At 38.2% G+C, this 19014-nt stretch overlaps 1 protein-coding gene across 4 annotated transcripts in view; it reads right to left on the bottom strand.

Moving 5' to 3' along the window:
* Positions 1-1025, bottom strand: part of TRPC4 (transient receptor potential cation channel subfamily C member 4) — a 166133-nt gene extending 165108 nt beyond the window's left edge. For 3 of the 4 annotated variants that reach the window (XM_045567648.1, XM_045567649.1, XM_045567650.1), the window contains exon 1: positions 203-400. The gene's annotated coding sequence lies outside the window, so the exon portion shown is untranslated. Of the gene's footprint in view, positions 1-202 lie in introns of all 4 variants that reach the window. The other variant, XM_045567646.1, reaches the window with a different exon arrangement.
* Positions 1026-19014: the final 17989 nt, after the last annotated feature.

Raw genomic sequence — 19014 nt, 5'->3', positions numbered from 1 at the left:
CAGACAGCTTCACAAATCTTTTCCTGAGCCTTGAAGAGAAACCGTGCAGTCGGAGCCTTTTGAACTCGTAACCCCCCAGGGATGTCCGCCTCCCAGAAGGGAGCCAGCTTCCCAGGCAGCTTAAGAAACTTAACCGAGATCCCAGAGAGGAGGCGAGGTGCAGCTCCAGTCAAATGGAGCTCTGGGGCGACATCCTCTTTACCTGCAAAGTTGCAATCTTCTGGCTGAAGTGATCGGATCCAAGGACAGACGGCACCGGCAGGCCGGGTGAGAGCACGCCCGGCAAATTCCGATGGGATTTCCTTAGTCGCTGCAGAGTTTTGGAGCAGAAAACGCACGAAGCCGGAGCCCACGCAGCTGGCACCAAACTGGGCGGAGTGAGGATGCTCTGAAGGCGAAGCCATTGGAGGCGGGGGAGGGGCGGGCCGGGAGGGGGCGGCGAGAGCCGGGGGAGGAGAATCCCTCCCACCCCCGCCCCCACCGATCCCTCTGGATAAAGTTCCGAGTTCCCACGGCTGATAGCGGGCGAGCCCGGGGCAAGGCACGCCGCCCTCCGTCCCCTACCGCTGCCTGGCTGGGGGTCCACACAGACCGCGCTCGAGAGGGGACGGTCCGGGAAGACGCGCCTCCCACGCACCACTCCGCCTGGCCTTGGAGGGGACCCCCGCGCCGGCGGGAGCTGACGCTCAGTCCCCAGCTCGGCCGCCCCCGAATAGCCTCCACCAGCCCGGGCCAACTGCTTGAGGTCAGCCAGTGGGCAGAGGAGCTCACCACAAGCCAGCTGTCATCCAACCAAGTCACTGTGGAGAACCCACCCCGTGGTCCTGGAAGCAAGCCAGACACACCTCCAGGCGTCAGGCGGGCTCTGCAGCGGGTGCTGGACCTCCGTTCGCGCCGGGAGCCGGCTTTTGGACGCCCCGCTCCCACCCGAGTAAACAAGCACGCATGCGGCCGGTCGCCCCCCAGGAAAAGAGTAACCCCCAGCAACTCCCAGAGCTGCTTCCCCCACTCCCGCTCCTCCGGGCTCCTGGCACCCCCTCTCCCGTCCTCAAGGTGTCAGACTTCCCCAGCAAGAGCTGGAGGATGCGACTTGCCGCTAGTGTCAACAATCGAGCCGGTCGCAATGAATAAATGATGAGCCACAGAGTTCCAACCACCCCCATCCTGCGCGGTCTTTCCGACAGACACAGGGCATCAGCAAGTTCCCAAACACTGAAGCCCGGGACGCGAGGTCGCGCGGCTGCAGGTGATCCGCGCGTGCTGAGCGTTACCGGCATCCGCGCGCTGAGATTGCGATTTCAAGATAGCGGTTATCTCTGGGCCAATCTCTTATGTTCACACACGAAAATAAGATTAAAATGCAGACAGGAAATACATACAGTATTGGCAAAGTTGAAAACAACTTACTTGCTGTAACTGCGACGCGGCGATTCCCAGCTTGTCACTCTCGCAGGCTTGTTTGCCCACGACCCCTTAACCCAGAGAAGGACTGAGAGTCCAGTTGTAAAACAGCGGCGCCCCTGCGGAATCTTAGCTAGCGACTGCGCGCCCCGCGACCCTTCCTTTCTGCTTGATTTCCTCTTTTCCGAAAGCTCTGGAGTGAGCTGCCGGTCTCCGATTGCATCCCAGCGGATGCCTGCTTCGCGCTGGTGCAACAGATTAGTGGCAACCTGCTGTCCCTGTCCCAGCCGCGCGTTATACCTCTGGGAAGCTGTGCTGTACCGACTGCAAGGAAGACCAATTTCTTCCCATGGAATATTACCCGATGAATATAAACCGGCACCCATACTCAGACTCCACAGCACAAAATTGAAGAATTTCCTTCTTTGTTATCTCCCCCTACCCCCTTCAGAGTTCACATGAGGTTTATTTATTTATTTATGTATTTTTTCTTAACAGTTTTTACATGGGTAAAGAGGATATCACTAGAGATCACCCACTGGGGTGAGGGAACATACTGCTTTTTTCTTTTAAATCTCTTTTCTTATATTTTAATTTATCTTTCTCCCTAGCTAACTGCCCACCTCAGGGGTTTATCCCTAGCTCAGCTTCACACTTTAAATTTCTAGGAGCACTAACTAAATACTGAGTCGCCTCCAAAATACTGAGGCACACTGAGACAAGCCTGGTTCCTTACAATGCCTCTCTGGAAAACAAAGGACAGAACAGAACAACAAAAGGATTTCTTTCCTCCCCTGAGCTCTTTTTACTGTTTACCACAAAAATACATTAGCATCACAGTTTTTTACTTCTCTTAAGGTTAAACTATGGCTTTTTAAAATATGCAAAACACAGCTTTCAGCAGACATGGTAATACATTGCATAATAAATTGAAGTCCACTTTCTAACAAGGGAGGCAGACTACATATGTGTGTGTATGTATGTGGAAATCTATTTTATGTAATGTAAGTATTTTTGTATTTTGTCATGAAATAACCTACTTTCTCATTAATGATCAATAAAGAACAAACAAAAAATGAAACTGAAATTTATTGATGATGTTTCTTCTCAGCCTGAAACACAAAATTCTAAATAATGTGTTTGAATGCTACGTATGTGTTTGAATGTGTATCTTTGAAGATAAACACCTCCCTGGTAGATAGAATTCCACATACTGTGATGAGTGTAAGTCTTTATAATACATTTAAAAAGTGCCTCTAAAGGAGAGTGGATCAGTGACAACATACCCATTGTTTGGAGATGATGAACTTTACTTTGCAACCTTACCACCCACACCAAATTAAATACCCCTCCTGCCCCTCTTAGGATCTGTTCTTTACGGCAAATGTCATCTCTACCATTTCAGCGGAGACATTTTACCAAGATCCCCTAATTTGTTATTTTTCCCATAAGAGAGGTTGCTATGAATCTACAATAAATACAAAATGGAAAGGTACAACAAGGACAGCTTTATACAAGTCAGCCATCTCAGCAGGCTGTGTTCCCATGGAAAGAAGAATTTCTATTGATCACTAAGCCTCCTTTTCAACAGTTTCATGTGATTATTGATTGCTGATCTCATGTCACCTAAAAAATGATTAGCTATTACAGAAAAATTATGTGAAATCCATTGAAACTATCCAGTGAACTGCATATACTGCAATAATTAGCAGTCCAAAGAAATGTTTATTTTTAACAATTAAAAAATACAAAGTTGGCGTCATTCCACAAACCTGCACTCCATGCAAAATGCAATTCATTGAAGTCTAAGAAATTTTACAATAAAATATTATATGACATCTGGAATTTATTTTTAGTACCTTATTATTATTATTTTGCCTTCCTTTTTTTCTACTTCAGAGTATTATGGGGGTACAAACCTTTTGATTACTGAAATTACTTTTTTACAGTTTGAGTCAAAGTTGTAAGTGTACCCATCACGCAGATAGTGTGCGTGGTACCCGTTAGGTGTTATTTTTAGTAACTTATTAAGGAAAACAAGAAAGTGCTCTTGTTTTGAAATTAGCAAGAGACAAATGACCCAGGAAATGACAGCAGTAAAACAATTCTCTGTAATGCCTATTCATAGCTAAAATATATCATGGAAATGGGATCACAAATTGTTTTAGGAACACAACTTTCAATTTACTTGTACAAATTATTCTTCCATTAGGAGTTGATACGTAACACATGTGAACACTTTCTTCCAAAGCTGTTATACCTCAGACTTATGACAGATACCAGTATTTGGAAAATTAAATTAGGCACATGTATCACTACCAGCATTTTATGTGATGGTAATGCATCTGTGTATGACGCCATTATCAGGTATATGATGATGGCCTTTTCTGATCTTAGGCAAAATTGGGAAATGCGTGAGGATTGTCTTTGAAGTCCGTGTACCTATCTTCTACCTTTGTGTCTAGGACTTTCTTTCCCTCATTCTGAACAAGGACTCACCAAAGGCCCCTGAATGAAGGGCCTCTAGCTCCGTTTACCTTGTAGATAGTAGCTTCTGCTCCAGATTTTTGCATATGCTGTTTTGCCATCAATTGTAACTAGACTTTGCTCTAATCTGCATGGACCATGTCATACACACAGCTTTTTTACCTGTTTTTTAAATTTTAATATTTTCTATTGTCAAATTTTCTTCAAAAACGTTAATTTTAATGAATCACTATACGTACCTATGAAATACTTAAGTATTTTCAAGTTTTGAAAATGAGATTGTTTTTATACTATTATTCTCTATTGGAAGACTTTGTTGAAAGCCTTTGTGCATACATTTTTATACATCTGATTGTATCTTCAGAATAAGATTGCTAGTATTACAGCCATGTGTCAAGATGCTGGAATATTTTAAAGCACATGATATATGTTACAAGGGAGCTTGTTTTATTGAACTCTCATCAACACGGAGAATACTTCATCTTTTTTCCTTCTTTTCTTTCTTTGCTTTTGCTGACTTGCTATTTGAAAAAAAATGGCACCTCAATTTAATGAATTATATTATCACAAGAGGTGACTGTTACATTTTTTCTGCTATGCTGTTTCTTTGTTGTGAGTTTCTATACTTTTTCAATACTTACAAAATTTTAGTTTTTTTCCCTCATTTGGTTTATAACAGCTCTTAATATATTAATATTGATGTCTTCCCATATTTATGGAAAATATTTCTCTATTTTTGTTGATTATTAAATTTGGGAGTACTATAAATTTTTTTTAAAAGTTTTAATTCTTACCAACATTAAATTCACATTTTTTCTGAGTAATTTCTTTTAGTACTCTAATGTTTCTAAAATCTTTTTTTCTCCCATGTTCATTTATTTTTTTTTGTTTTTTTATTTCATTATTTTATTTTCTAATGCAATTGTTTAGTCATTAATTTCATGGACCCTGGAGTCATGTTCCCTATGTTTGAAATCCCAGTCTCAACATTCAATCAATAAACACTTATGGAGTTTGTTTAAATATTTATGGAGTCTACATTTAAATAGTTTGTGGAGCGCAAAGTATTGTGATAGGCACTTAGTGTACATTGATGAGCAAAACAGATAACCTACTGTAGAACTTATATTTTGACGAAGATATACAAAAAATAATATATTAAATAAGTTAATTATATGCACTATTAGAAGGTGGTTAAAAGAACAGGTGATGGAGATTAGAAGTGCTGGTGGGAGCCAATGATGATGGAGGGTTGCAATTTTAACAAGTTGTCAGGGTAGCCTTCATTAATCTGGAGACATTTGAGCAAAGGTGTGGAGGTTAGGGAGCTGGCTCTGAGGGTTATCTGGGGGAGAAGTGTTCCAAGGGGAGGAGCAGCATGCACTGACTTATGCTTTAAAGGATTATTCCAGCTGTTACAATAAGGGTAGGCTGTGGGAAGCAAAGGTAGAAGCAGAGAGATAAGTCAGGGGGTACTGAAACAAACCAGGAAATATTGTGTTGACCAACTTGTAGGAAGTGGAGGCAGTTTCAAGGTCCAGTCTGAAAATAGATCCAACAAATTTTCTGAAATGTTCATATGCAGGCTGTGAGTAACAGTTAAGGATGCTATGAGATTTTTGGCTTAAGTATGAAGATGGCCCTGAGTAAAGGATATTCTGCATGGAGAAGATAGGGGTTGGGATACATTTGTGTAAGGAAGATTAGGAATTCACTGATAGATATGTTAACACTGAGATGGCTATCAGAGCTCTTATAAGCTGCATGATCTTGGATAACGTTACTTAACCTCCATCTACCTTGGTTTTCTTATCTGTAAAGGAGTGAGATAATTGTTCCTACCTCATAGACTTGTTATGAGGACCAAATTATTTTTATACGTAAAGCACTTACCACAGAGATCAACACAGAATATGCAATGTGTGTGTTTTGGCTCATTATCATTGTTACATTTAATTCCAATACATTCGGGGATCATTTAAACATGCATTATCTAGTGAAGATCTAACTATTTCTCTTTTACAAACAAGAACTGGAAAATAATGAATTAATTCTTCCTTTTCACACTGATTGATGATGTCATACCTTCATCATAAACCACATTCTATTGCCAGTGCTTCTATCTGAGCTTTCTATTCTGTTCCATTGATACTCCTATTTTTATGAATTAGCCCCAAATGGCCTGTTTCATTCTCTATCCTTTTAGGTTTTGTTCGATTCCTAATCACTGCAGCTGGGAGGCTGGGTTTGGGCAGCTCCTCCATCAATTCCCAACATTTAAATGGGTACAGCTAGTGACGGCCATTATTGGGAGGGTGAAATGAGTTGATACATGTAAAGTGCATGCGGCAAAGATGAGCACATATTCATGCTCAATAAGTATTACCTACTGTCAGCATTATTAGTATTCATCATGGAATGAGGCTCTTTTGGCCCTACGATTCAGTGATTATTTGCCCTCCCACCTAGTCTGGTGGTCCATCCCATACGGTACATGAAAGACTTCTATCCCAAGTATGGGCTACGTATCTCAGCATTCTGTCCTCCACTCCAACATGGAGACATTTCATGGCATACAGCTCACGTTTATTAACTACTCTCTTCCGCAAACTCTTGCTTATTTATGTCCTGGAAGTTGCACTATCTTCCTAGATCTAGAACAGAAGTACCTTTGGAGGACCAGAAAGAGATATTTGGCTGCCTCAAAAAGCAAAAGTAGTAGAGGCACAGAAGACCACCTTCCTAGTGGATGCTTAGTATATACTAATGCAGATAATGTACACTAATTTTTAAAAAGGAAAGAGATAATGGAGATGGTTAAAGAACCTTTCTACTGATCATAGGAAAGCAGGTGTGCACCATTCCTAAAGCAATGCACTGGTGTAATATCAATTTTGCTTTACAATCCATGTTGCATTATGTTTGAACTTAATGGCAAGCCTTCCACTTTCTGGTGGTACAGTAACAGGTGGACCTACATAGTATCAACACTTAAATGAAATCTCTGGGTTTTTTTTTTTCTTACATGAATTTTGTGGAAATTTAAGAGACATTGAAGAAGGGCTTCTAGTCACATGCCATTTTAGGCTGGAACATTTTACCTAATTTTAAAAATCAGGCCGTTCTTGAAAAAAAAATGTGTAACAGTATTGTTTAGAGAAAGTTGTTCTCCTTACCAATTGTATGTCTTGATTTATCTGAGTCTTCAATTTTAAAAAAGGATAATAAGGTTCTGAAAAAATAAATAAATGGAATGGTTCTTACCTACCTTACAGTATCAAATAAAATAATATTTCAGAAAATTAAATGCTATGCACCTAACACATAACAGGATCTCAGTTACCACTAAGTAATCTGCCTTTAGTTTCCAGTTTTCTGATTAAGGATATATTGACTTATTAAATTACTTATAAAGCAAGTTATATGGATAATAACATAGTAGAGTGGCAAGAACACAATTCTACACACATACTGCCTAGGTTTGAATTCAAGGTCTATGACTTTGGCCACACTACTTAACTACTCTATCTCAGTTTATTCATTTCTAAAATAGAAATATACTAGTACCTCCTTCATAGGATTGGTATAGAAATCTGTGTAAATAAATGTAAATTAATAAATGTAAATTGCTTGCAGTCATTTATTATAAGCACTGTATATGTTGCTTTGAGTTTTTTTCCCCACTTTTATGTTAAAATATATTTGTATTCTGATTTTTCACAGAAGGTGAAGATGTTCCCTAAAATGTTAATAAAAATGTGGTCTATTCAAGAAGGTTAAGGTTTATTTTGATTGAATCCTTGCAATGTATTAGCGCAGAACAAAGTAGAGTGGAGATTTGCAATTTACCAGTGGATTTAAGCAGAGGGAAGAGCAAATTCAAAGAGCTCAGAGCTGCAAGAGCAATTCAGCCCTGGATTGTCTGGATTGTTTATCCTTCCAAACTGTGCTAAAAAAGCCTGCTCCCACTGTGTAGACAACAGCACAAAACCAGGGAAAGTTATGTCATAGAATGAGGTTTGAATTCTTAATTAACTCTTAAGAAATAACTTTCAGGCTTGAACACACAGATACACATTTGTCCTTAGAAGTAAAATACTTGAGTGTCTGCCTTATCTTTTATAAGTTCTTTCTCATATAAAGTTTAAAGTTTGTTCATTTTCTTTCCAGGTACTTGATATTGTATGGTATCTACGAGCGTGGGCTCTAGAGTCAGAATAGCTGGGTTCAAGTTCTGTCTTTAGCTCTTTCCAATACAGTGAAGTTGGGCAAGAGTAACAACCATTCTGTGACTCAAATTCTTCATTTGGCAAACGGGCATAATAATAGTATTTGCTTTCTATAGTTATGTGCATTAAATGTGGCAGTATTTACAAAACACAATATAAGGGTTAAATAAATATAGTATGTTTTATTTCTTCTTCATAATACACAAATTTGCTTTAACAGCTTCTGAAAGGACAATACACAGGGCACAATGTATTAGCCCAAATGCTATAGTTTTTGTGTGAGCGCAAATTATCTTTAAATGAAGAAAACCAGTTAAAATGTAATCAGCTCTACTTACAAAAGATACACAAATATTTCTCTGTAACATACAGTAAAGATAGGGAGTTTAACTATTCACAGTGGCTCAAAAGCAATTACCAAAGATTTGTCATTGAAGCCAACCCTGGCACCTGTCCTAGTACCATACAGGTGTATGTATGTGTGTGTATCAACCCTGCTTCCCACAATGCAATCTGGGTTAAGTACGTTATAGATTTATGTAGAAATCAAGGCTATAAAGCCATGAAGTGAAGGAAAGGTAGTCTCCACCTACTTCATGAAGCCTTCCAGTTTCTCATGTGGAAAGCATTGATTAGGTTACAGACTGCAGTAAGAAAAGATTAGTCTCAATTCCTAGCCCAGAGGACTAAAAGCAACACACCTCAGCAGCTCCAACTAGAACAATCATATGTAAATGTGGCATAGTATCTAGCATACCAGCTGTGCCAGGCAAGCACTCAGTTATTAACGGCTTTGCACAGGGCATGTCACTTGTGTTCTGCACCAAATTCTAGAATCCCTTTCTTCTGTTTTAATGTTTTTCATTGCCTCTTCCAAGTGTGACCTAAAAAAACGTCTTTCTTTCTCAGCTCTGAGCTGTCTTTTCACAGATAACATTAAAATGTGGAAACAAACAGTACGAAAATGCATTTGATATTTAAAATTTGCTAAAATATCATATATAATGCTTTCAATTGTCTTTTCCCCACTGAAATTGCAATGTTTGTGGAGTTCTTTGACATACACACACACACTTTGGATTATATAGATATATAAAATCTCACATTAGTCAAGCAAAATCACTTCTAATGGGAAGTTACTGAGTCATATCATGAAATATAGATATAAAAATCTTTTTTTCCACACTAAATGTTAAGATGTTCTTGCAAGTAGAAACTGGTAAAGAAAAAGGCTGTAAATTACAAGCAATACCAGGAAAAGAAAGATCACTGTTTCATCATTTAGCACAAATTACACTCCTAACAGCGGAAAAGTGAATAATAGTTGAGAGCAAATGAACTCAGATGTAAGAATTACATTTCTTTTGATTCCATAACTGACTAATTTTATTTTAAAAGTATTTGGCATTAGGCCAGGTGCGGTGGCTCATGCCTGTAATCCTAGCTCTCTGGGAGGCTGAGGCAGGCGGATTGTTTGAGCTCAGGAGTTCGAAACCAGCCTGAGCAAGAGCAAGACCCCATCTCTACTAAAAAATAGAAAGAAATTAGCTGGATAACTAAAAATATATAGAAAAAATTAGCCGGGCATGGTGGCACATGCCTGTAGTCCCAGCTACTCGGGAGGCTGAGGCAGAAGGATTGCTTGAGCCCAGGAGTTTGAGGTTGCTGTGAGCTAGGCTGACGCCACGGCACTCTAGCCAGGGTGACAGAGTGGGACTCTGCCTCAAAAATAAAATAAAATAAAATAAAATAAAATAAAGTATTTGGCATTGTTTATAAAGAGACACTATTTGGGGTATACACATTTTTCTATACCTGGCTCTCTTTCAAGGTAGTTCTTGAGTAATAGGTGTCAGTTTTCTAATTTGAGAAGTTCAATTCATGTCATTATTATGGGGGCCAATTACTTATTAATTTTCAGGGTTGAAAATAAGAAAATGTTAATGGAAAATAAAAAAAAAAAAAACAGAAAAAACGTTCCTTCCAGTGAGCCAACACTGAAAGAAAGCAGTGGAATGGGCTGACTTGAGAATTGACTCAGTGGCCCTACACATGGTGCTGTGGAGAAAATTTATAAGTTCACACCTTCGTATCCAGACACCACATTTCCAAACTAGCACCAAAAAGGGATAGAAATTACTAAACTAAAATAATCTATCAGCTAGAAATAGCTCTGAGCTATTTAATTTCATCTGCAGGTTTTGCAGGGGAGGAACTGAGAAGAAATAACTCACCAAGTATTATATCATAACACTTGTTGGCCCTGATGCCAGTGCTCTAAGCTGGAGGAAGAGCAGCTGGCAAGTGTTGAATGGAAGTGCATATATGAGCAAAAGTAGCAACACAGGCTAAGTTGTTGAGTTACTGGTATGAAATACTAGGTCACAAAATACAATTAATAAAAGAGAAAGTTGGACATTCCTGAGATAGAACCATTCTGCACCCCATGTGGATCCCCATGGCCCCTTCAACAAGAATTTATTTTAAATAAGAACAAGAAAAATGAAAGGAGTGCAGTATCCTATTGGGATAATTACAAGTTGCTCCCTCCCTCCCTTCCTCCTTCTCTGCACACCAAATGGGTTTTAGAAATGTTTTTAGAGAGACATATTGGCTTCATAGAATAATACATGCAACTAACAAACAATTCAATGCTACTAATTTGCTTATTAACAAAATTACATTTTTCTTATTACATTTGTTGCTTTCCATTTATGCTGTTATCTATCTTATTTTTGCATCAGCATGGTGATTCATAAGTACATGAGGTTACCCTGAAGGGGACATGTCAAGTAAATTGTGTTCTATTCCATTTAAGGAAACACAAGACTTACTCTGCCCATACAGTGCCCAGACTTTTACTGTTTTCCAAAAATAATTTTTCTCCTTGTTTTTCTTCTTTTAAATTAGCTCTTTTCAACATAAGAAGCATCAAAACGATGAACATAACAAATCAGCATTCTAGGTCCTCAACAAATATTTTTGTTCCCTCTAAGAAGTTAGATAATTATAAAGACTTCTCTTAGAATCTAGATTTACATTCCGACAAAAGTCTCTCGTGTCATCCATAATGGCACAGATAGTTTCTTCATTATTTCTTAGCCAGGAGAAAGCACAAGAGCCATTAAAGCAATTCTGATGTCAGGAGGAAGATGAGAAAAGAATACTTCGTGAGTGGAGAAAAAAGTATCCAAAGGGAGAGAGAAGGACAGATGGTACAATGGAAATGTTGGATTTAATGGACTGATGAGAAAGAAAAATGGTTAATACAATCATTAACCAAACCTTTTTACCTGGAAAGGCACACCTTTCTCTATTCACTCACACCCACTCTTGCCCTTACCACAGTTAATATCTCCATTTTCTACCTCTGGTAAATAGTTTTTGCATTCTGGACACAGGTCTGGTAAAGAAAATGCTAGGACCCAGTGGTGAAAATATTTTCCCACTTAGCAGAGTTTCAGGAAAACTCTTGTTTTTTTCCTAGAGTAGGAGGCTATTCCATACACTTTGACTGTATTTTCTAGATTATTGCCATATATTTGGCTGTGCCAGTGAACAAGAACATTGTTGGACTTACAAAGTCATATTTTATAGCTGTTATTTGAAAACATAAATTCTGTCTTAGCCTCTAGTGATTAAATGAAAATTAATGACTAAGGTCAACAACTGTTCTTTTCTGCCTTTTCAGCTTACCTTTTCCTTACAGAGAAAGCCACTCTTCTCTCTTTCAAGCTCTAGAAACTCACTCAAATCCACCATTAACAACATAGAGAAGAGGATGTAACCCTTGCTCTTAATGATTGGACCAAGGGATGGGCCCTTGACCCAGGTTGGGCAATTTATTCCCCAAAATTTATAGGTAATGAAAAGTGAAGCTCTCCCTGCCCTCTGAAGCTTCAGGGCTACGATCATTTACACTTAGAGCTGCTGATAGCAACAGCTGGTACTTTGTGGAAAAAGCAGTGGAGTCTTTAGTAGAATGAATGGTCTCCATGATCAGTGGAAGAGATTGAAGACAATGCACAGAGAAGAACAGATGGAGAGAGAAGGAAATGCATAATGATAGAGATCAAATGAAGATGAAGAGAGATCTAGAGACAGCAACTGAGTTTCTGGAAGCAGCTGAGCCTGAAAGCAGCTCCACACCTGTACCTCCTCTTTGGGTGATTCCATGTGTTTCCCTTTTGTTGGTTGATTTATTTGAGTTATTTGTTTTCTGTTAAACCAGTTTGAATCGAGGTCCTGCCACTTAAAAAAATAGAGCCCCGATTAACCAAAGGACAAAGGTATGGCAACAGAAGGTGTATGAGGACTCTAAAGCCCATTAAAATATCAGTTCTAATATCACTTCTGCTGCCTTTTGACTGTGAGATACTAGAGGAGTGACGTATTCTGTCTCAATGTCAGTCCATTCGTTAGTAAAATGGCGATATTAAACTTTAACTCATATAATATCTGGAAAAAATCATATATAATTTGAAGGAGGGAGGGAATATCTAATTGTTCTGAAGTGAACTGAAAAGTCTACCGAAGTCCATATGGCAGAGAACTGAGTCAAAGATGGCGGAGGACAAAGAGAGAGAGAATCGATTGCTAAAATGCTACTGGTCACCTAGGTTAGACTGCTTCATGGTTTGATGTAATTAGCCTTTTGAATAATGGTTACTCTTTGTATAATAACAGAAAGTCCTTCAGCCCAGAACAGCTATCTCTACAATCTCTTGTAGAAGTGGAGCCCAGTTGCCTCTCTCTCCCATACTCTTCTTCTTTTCTCAATCCTGCCTACCTTTATTAGATCAACAAACCTAAAATAATCTTCATCTCAATAATTTTTCTTCCTTTTTTGCACAGTTTGCAGCTTTTTATCTGAAAATGAGCCCTTGAGACCTACTTTTATGACTTAAGAAAGCTTGGCCTTCTCATTCATTTTCATTTGTATTCTAATCCACACCACTTGGTGACACTTAATGTGGAAACTTTCTTCTGTTTATTTATTTATTTTTGGTTACTGTTGCTAATGATTTCTACTAAGTTCAATTCCCTAAGTGAATACAGTGGGTGGGTGTTTGTCATGTGTTTCTGGGTGTATGCAATAAACCAAATATCGGTATATTTTATGAGCCTGGAGTAAATGCAGCTGTGACACTTAGGAATGGCATTTCACCTATGATATTTATTTCATTGTTAATGGTTTAATAACTGCAATAAAGCAGAACAGCAATAAACACTAGTCTCTGTGTCAGCTTGGCTATCTTTCCTGTTTACCGGCTCTAACACTTTTGAGAAGAGGTGATTACTGTTTTGCACTTTCAGTCTCATTGTGGGGGAAGGGCCAAGAATGGCGGGAGGAGAGGACGGTGAAATAAGGTTTCTAACAGGTGTTCCCCCATCAGATTACCTACTCTCATTTACTTGTTATTCATTTTTTCAGGGTTCTTTCCAGCCCCCTCTGTCTGTCCTGGGGTATGATATCAACAGATGCAAGGTAAAACAAAATGTGATTAAATAAGGAAGGATGCCAATATGATCCTAAGGTTACATTTCTAATATGATTCATTCCGGATGAATTATTTTACATCATATCACTTTCTTAAATGCTCCTTGTTTGTGAAACCCTTACATAAGGACAAGTTAATCACGAAAGCAGAAAACCTCTAAAAACTAGATAGAATTCTGGTGAATAAGAAAACGTCTACACTGAGTAAACAGTAGGTGAATTTTCTATACAGTGAGTTACTAGTTTAATAGTCTACTGGCTAAAGTAAGTTTCCACAGGCAACAAATTATACACCCAAAGTCACAATAAATCTTGAAGTAAGCGATCACAGCTTATATCCAGTAGCTTAAACTAGAAACCCATCAAGAGCAAGTAAGTGTGGTCTTGTTTGTTATTTGATTTAAAGGCCATTTCTATGTTTTTAATCCTTCTATAGGGTATTTTTATTATTACTATTGTTATTTTACCTATTGCTATAACTACCTAAATTATCTTAGTTTTAAGTTTCTCATGTGCAGAGGGCATTATGGCCTATTTTTTTCTCACTCAGTACATAGCAGTGAATACATAGGAAAACTTAAATAAAGCTGTAGGAGGAAAAAGAAATATGGCTCTTACAAACTTTGATGAGGAAACTAAGACAGAGTTAAGTATCTTAGAGTTACCCTAATTGTTAGTAATAAAATCTGGATCACTTAAGATCTAATTTTGTGCTCATGCTCAGTAATTGTTGATGAGGAGTGTAAATTTCATTGGTCTTTGTATCTAGGAAAAAAAGCCAAAACCTCCCTTTCTGACTTCCTGAATAATCTCAGCAGTCTGAGTTACGGAAACTTACTTTCCAGGTCTAGAATATCAAGGAAAGTCATGGCATAAAAAAGACATTTATTGCAGATTAAAGGGAAGTACTTTCTCATGTCAGGAGCTTTTTCTCTTCCCCATGTAAACCCAGTCTTCCATCTGGGATGGCTCAGTACTAATGTTTACTATTTCCCACTGATTATACTCACATTATCTATAATACTTCAAACCTAAGAACAGCCCTGCAGAAGAGGTACTCCCATTCCCACCTTATAGGATGATTCAGACAACTGAGGAACAGAGAGTTCAAGAAAGAGCTTGAAGCCACAGAGCAGCACCGTGGAACCTCTCAGTGCTCAATGCAGCCCTAATTTCAAAGCTTCTGTTTGCTTGTCCCCGTGGGCTACCTCCACACAGAAGAGTGGATCTCAGTTCCCACTGCACATCAGAATCACTTGGGGATCTTAAAATAAGAAGAAAAAAACACTTGTGACAAGACCCCACCCACAACCAATTAAATTGCAGTCTCTGTTGCTGAAGCCTGAGCACAGGAGCTCAGCAGGTGATACTGGTGCATCACCGGGTCTGGAAACCTTTGCTCTAGAAGATACTCAGGAGAAGCATTTGCTGGTGAAAGGAAAAGAGCCATCAAAGCAATTCCTCATTGCCATGGACATCTTAGAGTGGCTGCCTGATGTATCCACCAAACCAGGCCACAGTAGACAGTGTAATGGGAGTGTCTTAAAAAAAATCAAAACAAGGACAATAAACATAATTTAGCCCTCTCCTGGACTAACGTATTTTCGCTTTCTGTATGACCTCAATTGACTCCCGGTTTGGACTGTGAGTCCAACAGTAAGGACTATTAATACTTAATTTAACTCTGTGCTTCCACTAAGCCTATGAGGGAGTGCTGCACAAAACATACACACAGTATCTACACAATGAACACTTTCAAGGTTGTTTTTCCCTCTCTATTTGACAGACTGTCATTCATTCATTTTATCCTTAAAGTAACTGCTAAAATTCTATAAGGAAGATAAAAATAAAAGCCAACATTTCCCCAAAACAGACCTAAAAGCTTAAACAAGTTTTCTATTGTGAAATAGCTTTCTGGACTGGCGATAGCCACATGCTCCACCTCACTTTGCTCTATTCAGTAGAATATGTCATTTACTCTGAGAATTTTCAGAATCATTCCCTCCTCCCACCATGTCATAGATCTGGATTTGCAGCTAAGATAAACAGACCTATGAACTCTTCTTTATATATTTTAACAGCAACATAATTACATCTACACTCAAAAAAGAGAGGGTTGGTTTGGCATGAATAACAATTCTAGGCAAAGTAAATAGGAAATAAGGAAAGAAATCTATGTTGGATAATGGCCTAGTTCTTGTCACACAAAGCAATGGTCCTTGTCTGATCTCCAGTCTCTAAATAGCAATTCAAAAGCAACAGTCACAGCAGTAATATAATCAATATAATTGTCTTGAGATCGTCTAATTCACCATAAGTAAGCTTCATAACATAAGATTTACAGCAAACTATTTATTTTGAATAAAAACATCAGAACATTTAAATGGCAAAGATTTACTGTGCACTAATGTACACTTAAAAGAAGCTCTGGGGCATGCACTCACTTGAGTCTTTTTTTAATCTTTCAGTTTATAGTTTACACTGCTAAATTGACATAGAAGCAAATGAGATTTTCCTCTATACCATACAGAATAACAGATCATAGAGGACTTCCAGAGTCTATAGCTCTGTGAAAAGCTCTGACACACATTTAATTCAAGTCTCTTTCCAATCATAAAAGCTGATTAACTCTCAATTGAAAGCATAATTCTTTACAAAGTAATTCTAAGTAAATTCTATTTTGTTCAGCATATTCCAGGAGAGTTTCTACCCAGGTTTATTAAACAGTAAGATGACAACAAACTTTTTCTAGGAAATTATTTTATACAATGTACTAGATTATTCAAGACACTACCGATGGGACCATATTAAAGGATGATCATATGATAAATCAAAAAATACTTATTTAAAAAGAGAAATATAAATTATTCATGGGCATTCTAAATTAAGAGCAGAAACTGAGAAATAATTTTTAAAAAATCTAATTCTGGTCCTCTACTGATTTCTGCTGTATGTTTCTTTTCCTTCCAGATGCCCCCTGCAGTTTCTGAAGGTTTAGCCCTGCAATCTCTTTACTCTCCAGAGAATAACAGGCTTCATCCATCACCACCAAGCAGACGGTTCCCAGATCTGTGCTTCAACTCCTCTTTCTTGCCGCAGTCTCTTCCTTATTCTGCAATTTCATATTCCCAAGTGAAACTCTCACTGGGTTGTCCCTTGCTAACGTCAAACAATACACCTACAAATGAATCCATCATAAAAATTAGCGATGAACACAAAGGTCTTTGGTGATACTGACCAATACTTTACAGGTTGTCTCATTCCCTTTGCAGAATTAATGGACTTGATCTTTCAGCCTCTGCTTCATCCTCATTATTTTGCACCGATTTCTTAACCTCACAGCCTCCATTTTCAGCCTCCTGAGCCAGTTTTGTTTTCCTACAAACACACCCTAGAAACTCACCTTTGAGCCATGGGGAACATTCTAGGTGCTTCTCTGTAATGGCAGCCTTGACTTCCCTGATTAAGGTAAAGGCACCTTCATTGTATTTGTCTTCTATTTTTCGCTGCTGGAAAAATTGCCGTCTCCTGTAACCACAACAACACAGGCATGCCTTTCTCTGCCTCAATTTCAAAATTTCCCCTGAAGCCCTGAAAAAATAAGTAAGACATTGTTTATGTTTGGAAATTTGCATTTGAACTGTGGAAATGATGATTAACATGTTTTCTTTACCTTACTTCTATTTACAGTGTAAAAATCTGTTTGATTTTTTTTTCCTTAAGAAATAACGGATACCTCATTCCAGTGGATCTAAATATCATTTTAAACCAGTTTTTACTTTATTCTTTTGAGTGATTTTATAAAAAGAAAGAAGTCTAGGTTTAGCCATACTCTAATTGGGGTAAAAAATAAAATAGAAAGCAGAATAATGCAACCACCCATTAGGAAAAGGAAAAAATAGGTTTTGTTTTAAAAAAAGATTATTCAATCTTAAGGGTTTATAGATAGCCTAGTGTGCTGTTATTGAGGCACAGAAAGAAGTCCTTCAAGACAAATGTTAAGTTGCACTACTGCATACTCCATGTTCCAATAATGTCTGATAGCATGTGGACATCAAATGCCTAAATAACAAAACCTCATTCTGCTACATTCCAAGGGGTAGCCAGAAAAGTGGCAATTCCTACAGAAGTGGAACAACTTTTTCAGTTATGACAACCTGGAAGTTGTACTCCTTCTCCCAAACTAAGAACAGTCTATATAATCTCAACCCCTCTGCACATAAATATTAAGCAATGGTATTCCTGGGTAAGTTGTGGCAGCAATAAATTTGCAGATGAAAGAGATTGAAACCCCTAAGTTTCTAGAAATACATTGACTTGTCCCGTATTTAGGAACGTGGATGGCTAGAGCTACATACACAGTTGATGAAGACCTTAATAAGATAATTATTTGAACACCTGTCTGTATCCTTTGCTAGACAGCACACTCCAGTAAGACCATCCTTATTCACCATAACACGTACCCCAAGAATTTATCATAGTGAATGGTACATAGCAGGTATTACATAAACAACTCTGAGAAGGTACTGAGAATTTTCTATAAATAAAGTAAAAGTCCTAATAAGAAGGAAAGACAATTTCTGGCATGGGTTAAATGGAAGATGACCAGTAGACAATATGGAAGTAAGCAACAAAGAAAGAAAATAGTAACAGCAAACTGTTACATAGCACTTACTATATGCCAGGTAAAATTATATATGCAAATATATTCAATTCTGTCAATAATCCTCTGTGGTAGGTACTAGCACTATTATATCATATTAGCCACACCAGGCACAGAAGTATTAACTGACTGGTCTGAGGTCACACAACATGTAAGTGTCAGAGCTGGAATTTGAATCCAGGAAGTTTTCAATACAGTGATGTCTACAAAAAGAGTGTCTCAAAAGGATAAGAACACTGTATTTTCCTAATAGAGTGAAGTGATGAAAAAGCATCTGTGATGAGGAAAAATCAGAAGTTATAGTAGTGTCACAATGTACACTTTTTGAAGCTTTGTTTGTGCATGTGCCTAGATTTGTGTGCACCTGTATAGTTTGTATATGCAAATGTGTGCGTAAATGCTTCAGTTAACTACTTATGTACTGGTTTGGGATAGTTTATTACATATTGTGAATTTAAGAGTGCTCTACTGATCTTTTATATTATCTTTATAAAAGAAAAAAAATAATTGAACTGGGTATACCCTGCTTATACCTTTGATGAAAGCTGTAGTGCTCATAGTATCAAAACTGTATTATTGGTTATATTATAGAATGTTTTCCAAAATGTTTTCCCTAAAATTTTAGTTCTGTGAGATATTATGAGGTGTTACCAGGAAAATAAGTTTCATAGTTAAATAAGCCTGGAAATTTTTCAGTTAAACAAAATTAAACCAGTTGCATTATAGCTAGGCTT

Source organism: Lemur catta, chromosome 13, assembly GCF_020740605.2.
Source record: "Lemur catta isolate mLemCat1 chromosome 13, mLemCat1.pri, whole genome shotgun sequence".
NCBI classification, from domain to species: domain Eukaryota; kingdom Metazoa; phylum Chordata; class Mammalia; order Primates; family Lemuridae; genus Lemur; species Lemur catta.
This window is presented reverse-complemented; position numbering and strand designations above follow the sequence as displayed.